The sequence below is a fragment of the Otolemur garnettii genome, unplaced genomic scaffold (assembly GCF_000181295.1).
Source record: "Otolemur garnettii isolate 467f Iridium unplaced genomic scaffold, OtoGar3 scaffold00115, whole genome shotgun sequence".
Lineage (NCBI taxonomy): Eukaryota > Metazoa > Chordata > Mammalia > Primates > Galagidae > Otolemur > Otolemur garnettii.
Window position 1 is genome coordinate 3836899 of NW_003852510.1, and position 15280 is coordinate 3852178.

Below are 15280 nucleotides of genomic sequence, written 5' to 3' on the forward strand. Positions count from 1 at the left end.
CTATCTCCAAACAAACAAATGAACTAACAAAAAAACCTAAAACCTCCAAATAAAAATGGACAAAGAATCTGAACAGACATTTCAAAAGCACACTGTGGTCAACAAGTATATGAAAAAATGCTCAACATTAATTACCATAAGGGAAATGCTAATCAAAACCACAATGAGATATCCTCGCATCCTAGTTAGAATGGATATGATGAAAAAGAGAAAAAGTAACAAATTGTGGTGAAGAAGTAGAAAAAAAAATAACTCATCTATTATTGGTAGGAATGTAAATGAACATATTCTTTACAGAAAACAGTATAGAAATTCCCTGAAACTATAAAGATAAAACTACTATCTAGTCCAGCAATAACACTATTGAGTATTTATTCAAAGGAAAGGAATCAATATTATCAAAGAGATCCCTTCAGCCCCATGTTTACTGAGGAACTATTCACAAAAGGCAAAATGAGGAAATCAGTCTAAATGTCCATCAACACATGGACACTGATGTGTTGAATTATCCATTCTCATGGATAATGAGAATGTGGTATATATATACACAATGGAAGACTATTTGACCATAAAAAAGAATGAAATTCTGTCTTTTGCAGAAATATGAATTAGCCTAGAGCAGTGATTTCCAACTGTGTACTATGACACACTGGTGTGCCATGAAATTTTTTAACTAGCACTAAATAAATTATTTTCAAACAAATTTCAAAGTAAAGTATATTCTTTTTTTCTTTTACTCTTTCTTGATTAACATAATTTATGTATGCAGGGTTAGTTTAACTACAGGTTAAAGTATTAGTGAGATAAGAAAGGTTGAAAAACACTGGCCTAGAGGGTATTATATTACATAAAATAAGTCAAGCACAGAATGGCATGTTCTCACTCATATATAATTGCTATAAAAAACTGAGCTCATAAAAGAGTAAAATCATGTTTATTAGAGGCTGGGAAGAACATGGCACAGGGGAGGATATGAAGAGGCTGATTAACAAATACAAAATTATAACTAGATGGTAGGAATAAATTCTAATATTCAGTAGCACTATAGCATGAATAAAACTAGAATTAGAATTAGAATGTATTATATATATTCAAAAAACTAGAAGAGGATTCTGAATGTTTATAATACAAAACAAGATAAATCTTTAAGATTAGGAACACTATGCATACTAGCTAGTCTGCTTTGTTCAATATATATTGCATAAATCTATTAAAGTATCACTGTATATCCCATAAATATGAAAAATTATTATGTGTCAACTAAAACTAAAAGGAAAAAAAGTAAAGGTGAAATAAAGATTTTTTAAAGCAATAAAATGTTGAGGTAATTTCTTGTCAGGTAATTTGCTGACTTACAAGAAATGTTAAAAAAATATTCCTGCCTTTCCAGCCTTGGCTCCAGACACCGTAGCCGCTGCGATGTTGATGCCCAAGAAGAACCGGATTGCCATTTATGAACACCTTTTAAGGAGGGTGTGATGGTGGCCAAGAAGGATGTCCATATGCCTAAGCACCCAGAGTTGGCAGACAAGAACACACCCAACCTTCATGTCATGAAGGCCAAGCCGTCTCTCAAATCACGAGGCTATGTGAAGGAACAGTTTGCCTAGAGACACTTCTACTGGCACCTTACCAATTATCCAGTAGCTCAGTGATTACCTCCACTTGCCCCTGAGATCGTGTCTGCCACCATGCGCCTCAGCCATCCAGAGTAGGCAGACCTCAGCTGAAAGGTCTGGAAGACGAGGGACCTGCAAGACTTGCAACAGGGGAAGCTGACAGAGACACCTACAGGCAGAGTGCTGTGCCCCCTGGTGCTGACAAGAAAGCCAAGACTGGGGCTGGGTCAGCAACCGAATTGCAGTTTAGAGGCGGATTTGGTCATGGATGTGGTCAGCTACCTCAGTAAAACTGGATGGGATTATTTTGTGTTAAATAAATCTATAGCTGGAAAACTTAAAATTTATATATATTCCTTAGAAAGATGAAAAATACTCTTGATCAGAAATTTATATAATTAAAGGAAAAACATCAGAGAAAGAATGATGGTAAAATAATAAAACAGATAGGTTTGTTCAAAATCATAATTGCAACAATGTATCTGATTATGAATGCTTATTTTGTGTATGTAAATATATGTGTTTATGTAAGTTAATGAATTAGTTTTTTACTACAAGGTATTCACATTACCTATGAAGTAATATCGTTTTATTTGAAAGTAGAGTTGATTTGGTTGAAACGTGTATTATAAACATTAGGATAAGTATTAAACAAAAAGAAAAAAATCAAAAGAAAAAATAATTGATATAAGAAAGGAGAGAAAAATCAAATTATACAAAATGTATTAGAATCACAAAAGGCAGAAAAAGGAGAAGAGCAAAAAAAAGCAACAAATTAATCCAACTATATGGATAAACATTTTAAATGTCAATGGTCTAAAGGCACCAATTAAAAAGCAGAGATTGTTAGAGTAGATCAAAAAAGCAAGACCCAACTATATGTTATCTATATATAGACACATATAGATCAAAAGTGAATGAATGGAGAAAGAAATACTATGATAATACTAATCAAAAGAAACCAGAAATAGCTCTATTAATTTCAGATACAGCAGATTTCAAAACAAGAAAATATACTGGGTATAAAGAGGAGTAATACATTATGACAAAGAGGTCAATTTTCCAAGAAAACCAAACAATCCTTAGTATGTAAGAGTCTAATAATAGAGCACTAAAATACATAGCAAAAACTGATAGAACTGCAAGGGCAAATATATTAATTCTCTTTTATGCTCAGAGATTTCAACAACTCTCTTTCAAAAATGGACAAATCCAGCAGGTAGAAAATCAGTAAGTAAATAGTTGAACTCAAGAACACCAGCAATCAAATGTCTGTAACTCCGATCTAGTCACTACTTCATCTTCTGCATAAGAATATACATTTTCCTCTCACAGGGAACATTCATCAAGATAGACCACATTCTGAGAATGTAACACACCTAATTACATTTAAAAGAATCAAAATCCTAGCATCTACCATAACAATGAACATTATTTATCAAACTATGAGGGATGCAGTGAACACACTGCTTAAAGAAAAATTTGTATCACTGAACATAAATATATATGGAAAGAAAAAATATTTAAGATCAATCATCTAATCAATAATCTAAGCTTCTACCTTAATAAACTAGAAAAAGAAGAAGAAGTTAAAGCCAAATTAAACAGAATCAAAAAATATAGAGCAGAAATCAATGAAATTGAAAGAAATCAAATTATAAAAAAAACCAAAAAGTAGCTCTTTAAAGAGATAAATAAAATTAATAAGCCTCTAAACAGGCTAAGTAAAAAGGGAGAGAAAGGTCAGATGCCAGGGCTCACACCTATAATCCTAGCACTCTGGGAAGCAGAGGTGGGAGGATCACTTGAGCACTTGAGATTGTATCAATAAGAGCCAGAACCTGTCTCTACGGAAAAACTGAAAAATTAGCTGGGCATTGTTGCAAATGCTTGTGGTCTCAGCTACTTGGGGGGCTGAGGCCAGAAGACAGCTGAAGCCCAAGAATTTGACATTGCTGTGAGCTATAACACCATAGCAATCTACCCAGGACAACAGAGTGAGACTCTGTCTCAAAAACTATATATATATATATATACACACACACACACACATACACACACACACATACATATGTATGTATTTTTTTGAGACAGTCTCTTTGGGAGGCTGAAATGGGTGGACTGCTTGAGCTCACCAAGTTTGATAAAAGCCTGAGAGAGAGAGAGAGAGACCCTGTCTCTAAAAAACAGACTGTAGTCCCTACTATTCTGGAAGCTAAGGCAAGGAGACTGCTTGAGTCCAAGAGTTTGAGGTTGCTAGGAGCTATGATACCATGGCACTCTATCAAGTGAGACTCTGTCTCCAAAAAAAAGAAAAGAAAGAAAAAGCAATAAAACCGCGACATAATGACAAGCATTCCAAATGATTGATATGCTCAAGTAAAATCATGATCACGGATTGAGAACAGTATGTGCCGATAATAATCTTTGTGAAAATTTTGCAAAGATAAAATACTTCATTAACCCATGAGCATGTACAACTTTGATGACAGGGAATACTAACTATGGACTCCACTAACTACAAATCTCAAACTATTACCTGCTTCTCCAAGTGTCACTCCTTATATTAACAACACAAATTACACAAATTTTAGTCAATGATTACCAGACACAATTCCACATAACAAAATATGGTAAAATATTAACAGCTGGTGAATCTAGATGAAAGGAATATAAACATTAAAGGTAATCTTGACATTTTTCTATAAATTTGAAAATTTTTAATTATTTTCTAAATTTAAAAATGTCTAAAAAATAAAGAGACGTTGACAGTATTAGTCAGGGATCCTCAAACTTTTTAAACAGGGTGCCAGTTCACTGTCCCTCAGACCATTGGAGGGCTGGATGAGTTGGCTGCTAAGCAGGACAGGCAGCAGCGGCTAAAACACCTGGCGGCCTGGATAAATGTCCTCAGCGGGCCGCATGTGGCCTGCGGGCTGTAGTTTGAGGACGCCTGGTATTAGTAAATATATGCTGGCCAATTTTTCACAAAATAAACTGTGATACAGTCATACAATGCAGTACTATGCCACAAAGATTGTGGATAAAACTGACAATGAAAGATTGAGTGAAAGGAGCCCTATGCAAAAACACATACTATGTGATTCAATTTAGACAATATATAAAAACAAGAAACAAACTTATTATATTAGAAAGATGTCACTTTATCTTGGGTGTGGTGGAGAAGTAGGGATTAAACAAAAGCACAAGAGGCTCTTGAATTTAACCACTCTATTTCTTTATCTAAGGGCTGGCTACATGGGAGTGGGTGTTTGTGAAAATTCTTCAAGCAGTACATTGATAATTTGTGTACATTTTTGTATTTTGTTATATTCAGTACTAAGTTTATTATTCTAGGAAAATTATCCCTTTAAGATAAAGCAAGTATGTCTACATACACTGAGTAATATTCAAAACCTTTTTATGAAAAACCTCTGCTGCTCACCTTACAAAAGCAGAATAGTAAAAATGATAGAAAAACATTTATGTATCTTTTACAAATCTGAAATTGAAGGCATTATCCATTATGTGTTACAAAAGATTTTATTTTAAACATATTAAAGTTGTTTTGTATTATAATTTTATAATATTAAAGTTGTTTTCAGAAAGAAGTTTGACTCACCTAAAAACTGTTATGATTCCTTTTATCAGACAAAGAGATTTGCAAGCTGACATTTTTTTGTTTCCATTTTGTCATGGTCTCCAAGATACTGAAGAGTCAAATCTAGTACTTAATCCCAGTAAACTGCACTGGATGCTTGTAAACACCACCATTTTCGTGCATGTGTATACTAGATCATAATTTCTAATAAATGAATAATGAAATACTATATACTATGATTTGAATGTTTGTGTCCTTCTCCAATATTGATGTTTAAACTTAATCTTCAATGTGAAAATATGACAAGGTAGTGCCTTTAGGAGATGAGTATAGGCCATAAGGGGTCTTGCCTCATGGATAGGATTAATGCCCTCATAAAAGTGCTAGGGAAAATCAGCTAGGCCCTTTTTGCCTTTTGGTCCCTTCTGCCATTCAAGACACCTCTTGGGAGTAGAGTCTGGGGCTAACCAGATACTAAACCTGCTAGCACCTTGACCTTGAAATTATCAGCCTGGAACTGTGAGAAATAAATGTCTACTGTTTATATAGTCATGTGTCACTTAACAGCAGAGATATATTTTGAAAAATACATCTTCATGGGACTTCATCACTATACAAACATCAAAGACTGTATGTACACAAACCTAGCTATTCTATCTACTAAAATACCTAGGCTACGTGGTATAGGCTATTGCTCCTGGGATATGTATCTGTACAGCACACTGTGTACTATGGGCAATTAGAGTAAAATGGTAAGTCGCTGTGTACAGAAACATAGCTGAGCATGGACAAGGCACAATAAAAATACAGTACTATAATCTTATATGATCACCTTTGTATATGTGGCCCATCACTGATTAAAACATTGTTATGTAGTACGTGACTATAAATTAACCAGTCCATGGTAGTTTGCTATACAAGTACAAACAGATTAAGATACTAGAAAAATGAAATGTACGTACGTCTACTGTATTTTCACTAATCCAAAGAAATCAATGAGGATTAACATATAAAGGTTTATATTAATATTTTGGGTTCTTTTCACTCTTACTTTACATACTTTCAAAATCAAATATAATTTTATATAAAATTTTTTTGAATATGTGACTTTTCTTAAACATATCTCTCTTAACACAAAAAGTAAAGGATTTTGAACCATACAAAGCTTAGATCTTTTCCAAAGGAGTTTTATTTCCACCATTAATTTTGGAGATAGTTATGCAGAGTTAGGCCACCACAGAAAATCTGAGCTCGTGAACATAGTTAAAAACTTCTTCCATATTATTCAGACATTTCCCATTACATGTTAACATAAAACTTATCTTGATACACACTTGGATTATTTGGTTCTGAAATACACTGATTTACACATACACCATCCTACCATGATTAGCTCCTCTGTGATAAAACTGAAAAACTAAAGGTAATAGCAAATCCCTTTGGATTTGAAAGTGAATCTTTAACTCAAGCCAGCAATCTGCTTAACATTTTAGTACTTTTCTTAAATCTTCCTTTATTTTTCACTTAATACAAATATTTCACGAACTGAAGCGGTCCTCCCCTTACCTGTGCTCTTTCTATGGTTGCAGTTATAGTCAACTGGAGTCTAAACATTTTTAGAAAGAGCAAGAAAGACCACATTTGCATAACTTTTATAATAGTATAATGTCATAATTATTCTAGATGTTAATCTATTATGATACCCAATTTAAAAATTAAACTTTATCACAGATATGTATATATAGAAAGAAAAGGTATTATACATAGAGTTGGGTACTATCTGTGGTTCAAGCAATCAAGACTACTGTGTTTTGAGATACTGTATATTCAAATATAAATAACTCACTGATATTTAATTTTTTGTTAATTTAAAGGTCCTTACTATAATAAAAGAAATACAACTGTGGGAATCATATGGTTACTTATTGAACATTTTTAAGTTTTTTAAGGATTTTTGAATTTTATCTTAAGAGCACTAGCTGGTTTTATGATCTAGTTTACATTATTTTAACTTAAGCAATTTTATTTTTATCATTTATTTATTTGAGACATAGTCTCATTATGTCACCTATATTCATTATTATTCAATTATTCTCATTATGTCTATTCGTAGAGTGATGTGGTATCACAGCTCACAGCAACCTCAAACTCTTGGGCTTAAGCAATTCTCTTGCCTCTGCCTCCCAAGTAGCTGGCACTACAGGCGCCTGCCACAACACCCAGCAATTTTTTTTGTTGCAGTTGTCATAGTTGTTTAGCTGGCCAGGGCCGGGTTCGAACCCGCCAGCCTGGGTGTATATGGCTAGCACCATAACCACTGTGCTATCGGCACTGAGCCTGCAATTTTATTTTTAAAATTAAAACAGTATTATTGTACTAACATATGTATTTTAACTCTTTTTAAGACTATAGTTAAGTACTGTTCAATGTTGTGCAACCAAACTCCTGAACTTTATCTTGCCAAACTGAAACTCCAAACCCATTACACAACTCCCCATTTTCTCTTTCCCTGAACCTGTGGCAGCCACTATTCTATACTTTGTTTCCAAGTTTCTTTTTCTTTTCTTTTTCATTTTTTTTTTTTTGGAGATAGAGTCTCACTCTGTTGCCTAGGCTAGAGTGCCACACTGTCAGACAGCTCATATCAACTCCTGGGTTTAAGTGATCCTCTTGCCCCAGCCTCCCAAGTAGCTGGGACTACAGGTGCCCATGACAACACCCAGCTAATTTTTCTATTTTAGTAGAGATGAGGTTTTGCTCTTGCTCAGGCTGGACTCAAACTCCTGAGCTCAAGGGACCCTCCCACCTAGCTTCCCAGAACACTAGAATTACAGGTGTTAGCCACTGAGCCTTCCCTACATTTAACAATTTGACTGTAGGCTCAGCACCTGTGGCTCAAGTGGCTTAGGCGCCAGCCACATACATCTAAGGTGGCAGGTTCGAATCCAGCCTAGGCCCGCCAAAAACAATGACAGCTGCAACCAAAAAAATAGCCGGGCGCTGTGGCAGGCGCCTGTGGTCCCAGCTACTTGGGAGGCGGAGACAGGAGACTCGCTTGAGCCTAGGAGTTGGAGGTTGCTGTGAGCTGTGATGCTGTGAGCTGTGATGCCATGGCACTCTACCCAGGGAGACAGCTTGAGGCTCTGTCTCAAAAAAAAAAAAAAAAAGAATTTGACTGTAACAGATACCTTATATTAGTATTATACAGTATTTGTCTTTTTCTGACTAGCATATTTCCTCATGTCCTCAAGACTGATTTGTGTTGTAGTACATGCCAGTAACTCCTTCCTTTTCACATACAAATAATATTCTATTGTATACATGTACACATTTCACTATTTCATTTATTTATCCCTTGGACATTTGGTTGCTTCCACCTTTTGACTATTATGAATAATGTTGCTATGAACAAAGGTGTATGAATATCTCTTTAAGTCCCTACCTTCCATTTGTTTGGATATACATACCCATAAGTAGAATTGTAGGATCGTACTTTAATTCTTTTTAATTTTCTGAGAAACCACTCTAGTATTTTCCATAGTGGATGCATCATTGGACATTCCCACCAACAATACATGGGCCCCAGTTTCTACATATCCTCATTAACACTGATTATCCCAGAAAAAGTTTTGTTTTGTTTACAGTAGCCATTCTAATAGGTGTGAGGTGATATCTCATTGTGATTTTGGTTTGCATTTCCCTAATGTTACTGAAGATCTTTTCATATGTTTCTTGGTCATTACTTATCTTTTTGTGGGTAAAATGTCTATTCAAGTCCTTGTCCACTTTTAATCAAGTTATTTTGTTATTGTTGTTTTTCAATCGTTAGTAAAACTTTTAATGGTAGGATTTTAATCATACACAGAATTTTGTTTCTTTTTGTTTAATCATAGGATAAGTAACTTGGAAGAATGAAAAAAATATTGTGACAGAAGGTGTGGTTTCAAATGATAGTTACATGGCATATTCGTAGGTTAACTTTATACATACATTTTATCCTCTTTAAGCATCAGGCCCCTCTGTACAATGGAAAAATTATATAGAGGAGCTGCCCCCTTTCAGAGCTCCAAGGTTAATCTACATATTAAACTAGATATATGTTAATTATAAAACATTATCAAATAAAATTATTATAAGTGAATGATATATATAAAAAAAAAAGTCAGCTTAGGGCTTGGTGCTGTCGTTCATGACTTAATCCTAGCTAACATGCTGGGAGGCCGAGGCAGGTGGATTGCCTAAGCTCACAGGTTCCAGACCAGCCTAAGCAAGAGCAAGACCCATCTCCAAAAAAAGCTGGGTGTTGTGTTAGGTGCCTGTAGCCCTAGCTACTTGGGAAGCTGAGGCAAGAGAATCAATTAAGCCCAAGAATTTGAGGTTCCTGTGAGCTGTGATGGCAGAGCACTCTACAGAGGGTGACAAAGTGAGACTCTGTCTCAAAAAAAAAAAAAAAGAAAGAAAAGAAAAAAACCTAAACAGCTTTGAAATTTTTATATAAAGATATACCAACTTGAAAAAGGCTAAGATGTTACTGAGATATATTATAAGCAAATCAGAAAAACTCATCTATATAAATGGTATCAGAAAATATCTTTTGAATTACTGCATTCTTTTAATTCATACCAACTTTCATTTCTATTTTTCTTTGCTTGATAAGGTTTTAAATACCATGTTCCCCAGTTAATGCTTGCTTCCAGACTACTTTTATAAAGTTCCTAAATATTCAAGAATTTCCAAGGAACAATTTAAAAATGCAACATATATATGATTATATAAAAATATACTACTACATAAAGCTATACAACAACCTACTACTGTCCCCCTAGGTCAGATCATGGATTAGTTTTCCTATCTTTCAGGAAAGAAAAGGTAAAACATAAAAAGACTACTAAGTGAAATAGTATGGTGAACAACATTTGCATTCCTTACTACAAAAGTGAAATTATACAATTTCAAAAGTTTTTACTGAAAAATTAAATTGCTACTACTAAAATACAATCATCATTAGCCTCAAAACTTTGCAAAACTTGTAAAAACTTAAAATTTGCTTACTTAGGGGTTGAATTTTAATTTTTAAAATCCCTTTATCTTTTACTGGCATAGTGGTTAAGAACACAGACTATGAAGTTAGACAATATGGACTGGATACTGGTTCATACATTTAATAGATATGTGACCTACAGCAAGCTAACTAACCTCTGGACCTTTACTTTCTCACGTTTTAGATAAGGTTAATGACAGCACCTCTTTTAGAGATGTTACAAGCATTAAGGAAGTCAATACTCTAAAAGTGCTTAAAATACTGCCTGACCATACTAAATGTTTTCTGCCGTGTTTACTGCTATTATTTCTGCTTTGGCTTTAGAACAAATTCCCTTAAAAGAATAAAAGCAAAAGTAAAACATTTTGGGTGATGGAGTTGAGTAGCACAGTTAAAGATTTACCTAATTTCATCAAGGCAATCAAAAAAGATACTAATGTGGGCAGAGAACAAAATTAGTCTTAGAAAGCATCATTGGGATCTAAAAAAGTATACTGAACTACTAGTTTACCCTGTAATTTAGATAGAGAAATTAGAGAAGGATGAAATGTGCAGTACACAGCATTATTTACAACCTTAAAATACTATACTCTTGTGATTCCTTCTTCCCAAACTCAAGTTACCCAGGTTTGTTGCAAATTTTGTAGAACTAATAGAAAATCTAAATGATTTAGAGAGAAATCTAAATTTCAACAAAGCACAAGCAACTTTAGAAGTAAACTTCAATAAATAGACAAGAAGGCAAACATGATTAATTGACAGAATGTAAAACCCCAATAGAATCAGACCATCATATAAATCAATCTTAGTTGCTTGCCTTCCCCATCCACATAGATGGCACAGGTACAAGACTCAAGTAAAGATATACATAATAAATATTACTAAACTGTTACAAATAAAACAGCAAATTAACTATAGCTACATATATAAGAAAAGGGAGAGAAAAGAGTAAAAACACCAGTTCCTCAAATGCAAACAGAGATAGGTTTGGAAGCAGTGTCTAAATCTTTACTTTTTGTAAAAAACAAAACTACTCTCACATTTTCTTCCAGTCATGACTTTACCCACAACAGAAGTAAATACTACCTAATTTCTAACACTATGCTAATTTTTTCAGTCTCGGAAATTTATATACATTAATCACATCACAGGCATTCCTTTTGTATCTGATGCCATTAACTGAACATTATGAGATTCATCTTTTTTGTTGTTTTTTTTTTTAAGAGACAGAGTGCTCAGTAGAGTATTGTGGCATCACAGCTCACAGCAATCTCTAGCCACCCTCGATATATGGGGCCAGCACCCTACTCACTGAGCCACAGGCGCTGCCCTTATCTTAGTTTTTAAGTTTAATTGTATGCTATTAATCCTCATTTTATCTAGCATATAGTAGTATAGTATTAATATACACATTCTATTATAAGAAGACATTTGGATTGTTTCCACTTCAGACTAGTACAAATAACACTGCTATAAACATTCCTGCATATGCCTTTTGATAAACAATAACAAACTTTATACCTACAATTGAAACCCGTGGGTTATTGAAAACATGCATGTTCAGGTTTTAATGAACACTGCAAGCTTCCCAATACAATATTACTATATTTCTATACAGTAATAGAAATTTCTGTATGAGATATCTGATTGTACAGTTTCCTCAAAAACACTTGAAAATGGTATCATTTTTCTTCAGCCAATCTGGTGGATGCGTAGAAGAATTTAGTTGTGGTTTTAATTTGCATTTCCTTAATGAACTTTGATGTTGGGTGCCTTTTCATGATCATATTGACCTTGTAAAGTGCCCCTTTTTAAGTTCTTTGATCATTTTTTTTTTAATTGGGGTGTTGGACATGCATCCCGTGATAGACGCAGGTATTATAAGAATCTTCTTTCATTCTATGACTTAACTTTCGGTTTTAAAAACTATGTTTAAAGTTCTTACTTTTAATATGATTCAATTTATGAATTTTTCCTATATACAATTCTTGAAATCCTTACCTAACCCAAGAACATGAAGATATTCTCCTATTTCCATCTAAAGGCTTTTTTTCACCCCACAATTGGAATTGTGATGTATCTGAAATAGATTTTTGTGTATGGTATAAAATAGGGGTCAATGACCACATTTTCCTTAAGGATACTAAAAGGGCAAAAATTACTTTTACCTACTGTGCTCCAAAAATTAACCATAAAACAGATGATAGTATAAATGTAGAGTTGGTCCTAGATGTAATAGTATTATTATTCTGTAACAAATTAGCACAAACCTTACAGCTAAAAAACAACACAAATTTATTATTTTCTATTCAATATTCTGTAAGTCTGAACTCCAGATTGGTTTGGCTGGTATTTCTGCTCCAGGTTTCACAAACAAAATCAAAATGTCTGCCTGCTAGACTCTTATTGGAGGCAACTTACAAACTCATTCAAGTTCACAAAATCCAGTTACTTTGATTACAAACAGATGTTCCCAGTTCCTTGCTGGGTTGCTTTAAGAAGCTAGAGGCATCTCTCCACTCCTTTTATATGGTTCTATAAATTTCAGAGCCATCATAATGGTGGGTAGAATCCTTCTCACACGTGGTATCTCTGACTTTCCTTCTACTACATCTATTGTGCTATCTTCCAGAGAAAGTTCTCTGCTCACATGATTAAACTGGGCCCACTCAGACAATTGGTAGCCCTCATTTCTAATGATATACATTTAAAAAAGAAAAAAGAAAGAAAAAGCAGTAGCTCTTCAAGTGTTTTTTAAATTAGAACTTGCTAATAAATTGTAATACTGTCTTATGTAACAGAGAAACTAATTCAACTTTCTGAAACTCAAAGAATGATGAGAAAGTCTCTAATATAAGGGTGGTTTTCATATACCAGTTAAAATTTACAGGCTAGCTCATTGCTATATTTTATCAGTTGTTATCATCTCAAGATTATATTCTCTGAGATAAATTTTAATCTTATCTTCTTTTTCTTTTTTTTTTGCAGTTTTTGGCCAGGGCTGGGTTTGAACCCATCATTTCCGGTATATGGGGCCAGCACCCTACTCCTTTGAGCCACAGGCCCTGCCCTAATCTTAGATTCTTAAGGAAAAGATTTCATTCTCCAAACCTATAAATGTTTCCTATTTGTTACAGTAAGGTAGAAAGATAGAAAACTTTGGAAAGACAATTAATTTAAAAATCTGGGTTTTATGCCACACATGGTGGCTCACTCCTGTAATCCTCGCATTCTAGGAGGCCAAGATGGGAGGATCCCTTGAGCTCAGGAGTTCTTGATTAGCTTGAGCAAGAGTAAGACCTCATCTTTACTAAAAATAGAAAAAAAATAGTTCCCCAGAGCATTGTGGGAGCTATAGTCCCAGCTACCCAGGAGGCTGAGGCAGGAGGATCACTTGAACCCAGAGTTGGAGGTTGCTGTGAACTAAGCTGATACCATAGCACTATTGCCTGGGTAACAGAAGTAAACTCTGTCTCAAAAAATTGAAATAAAACAAAAAATAAAATTCTAGGTTTCATAATTGTAGAGATTTGTACTTTATCCTAAATATAATGGGTTATCACCAGAATTTTTTAAGCAAGGCCACGTATAATCTATTAATTATAAGTCAGATGATACCCTAAATTCTAAAGGCCAAAATCTTAATGTAAATATTCAATGAAGAAGCAAGCTAAATAAAGTGAAAATATTATCCAACCTCACCCTCCAAATCTTTGAAAGCCATGTATATCAGGTGCTGTAGCATCAAAGTAAGGAAGGCAAATACTTAAAAATACATTGCAGGTGTTCATTCAAGAGACTCCAATGTACTATTCTAAGGGTACTGTTCTGAACATTGTATTTGCCAAAAATTTAATTATAAAAAAAATATCTCTGGGAGGCCAAGGCAGGTAGGTTGCCTGAACTCAGGAGCTGGAGAACAGCCTGAGCAACAGTGAGACCCCCACATCTACCTACAAAAATAAATGAATAAATAGAAAACTTAGCAGGGCATCATGGCACACACCTCTAGCACCAGCTACTCAGGAGGCTGAAGCAAGAGAATCACTTGAGCACAAGAGTTTGAGGTTGCTGTGAGTTATGAGGGCATGGCACTCTAGCCTTGGGCAACAAAGTAAGACTATTTCAAAAAACCCCAAAAATGTATCTGAGTTAAAATAGTTAAAATCATAATAGAAAATTCAAATTATTTATTCTTTTGGCCATATCAACTTGCCATGTTTTTTAGAGCCTTAACATATACTCTGGAAACCAGCTTGCTTGTTAATTATTTTTTCAGGAACTTTGCTGACATCTACTTTATAATCATCTTGATTTCTGAAGAAAGCTTACTTACTAATCTTTTTGTATATGAGTATGTATGATTTGGGACCCTCTGAAACCTATATGAGCACTTACCATGAGCCACATACACAGCATTAAATAAAGATAAACTGATAATGGAGTAATTATTAAAAATCTTAGTTGAGGCCGGGCATGGTGGCTCACGCCTATAGTCCTAGCACTGTGGGAGGCCAATGCGGGTGGACTGCCTGAGCTCAGAGGTTTGAGACCAGCATGAGCCAGAGAGAGCCAGAGTGAGACCCCATCTCTACCCAAAAAAAAACCACCAGGCATTGTGGTGGGCACCTGTAGTCCCAGCTACTTGGGAGGCAAAGGGCAAGAGAACCGCTAAAGGAAGAAAGGAAAAAAAAATTGAAAAAAAAAAAAAACACTTCACATTAAGATGAGAGAAATCCAGCTGAAATTGAAAGTAAAATTAAAAAAAAAAAAATCTTAATTGGGGCGGTGCCTGTGGCTCAGTGAGTAGGGCGCCAGCCCCATATACCAAGGGTGGTGGGTTCAAACCCAGCCCCGGCCAAGTTGCAACAAAAAAATAGCCAGGCGTTGTAGCGGGTGCCTGTAGTCCCAGCTACTAGGGAAGCTGAGGCAAGAGAATTGCCTAAGCCCAAGGAGTTGGAGGTTGCTCTGAGCTGTGACGTCATAGCACTCTACCGAGGGTTAGTAAGTGAGACTGTC

The 15280-nt window shown here is 34.8% G+C and overlaps 1 protein-coding gene and 1 pseudogene across 5 annotated transcripts in view; one reads left to right on the top strand and one right to left on the bottom strand.

Moving 5' to 3' along the window:
* The window catches only part of GPHN (gephyrin), a 642655-nt gene that overhangs the window by 503710 nt on the left and 123665 nt on the right, over positions 1-15280 (bottom strand). The window lies entirely within an intron of this gene.
* Positions 1420-1956, top strand: LOC100941594 (annotated as a pseudogene). Its single transcript, XR_154341.3, has one exon. The product of XR_154341.3 is annotated as a 40S ribosomal protein S10 pseudogene (transcript).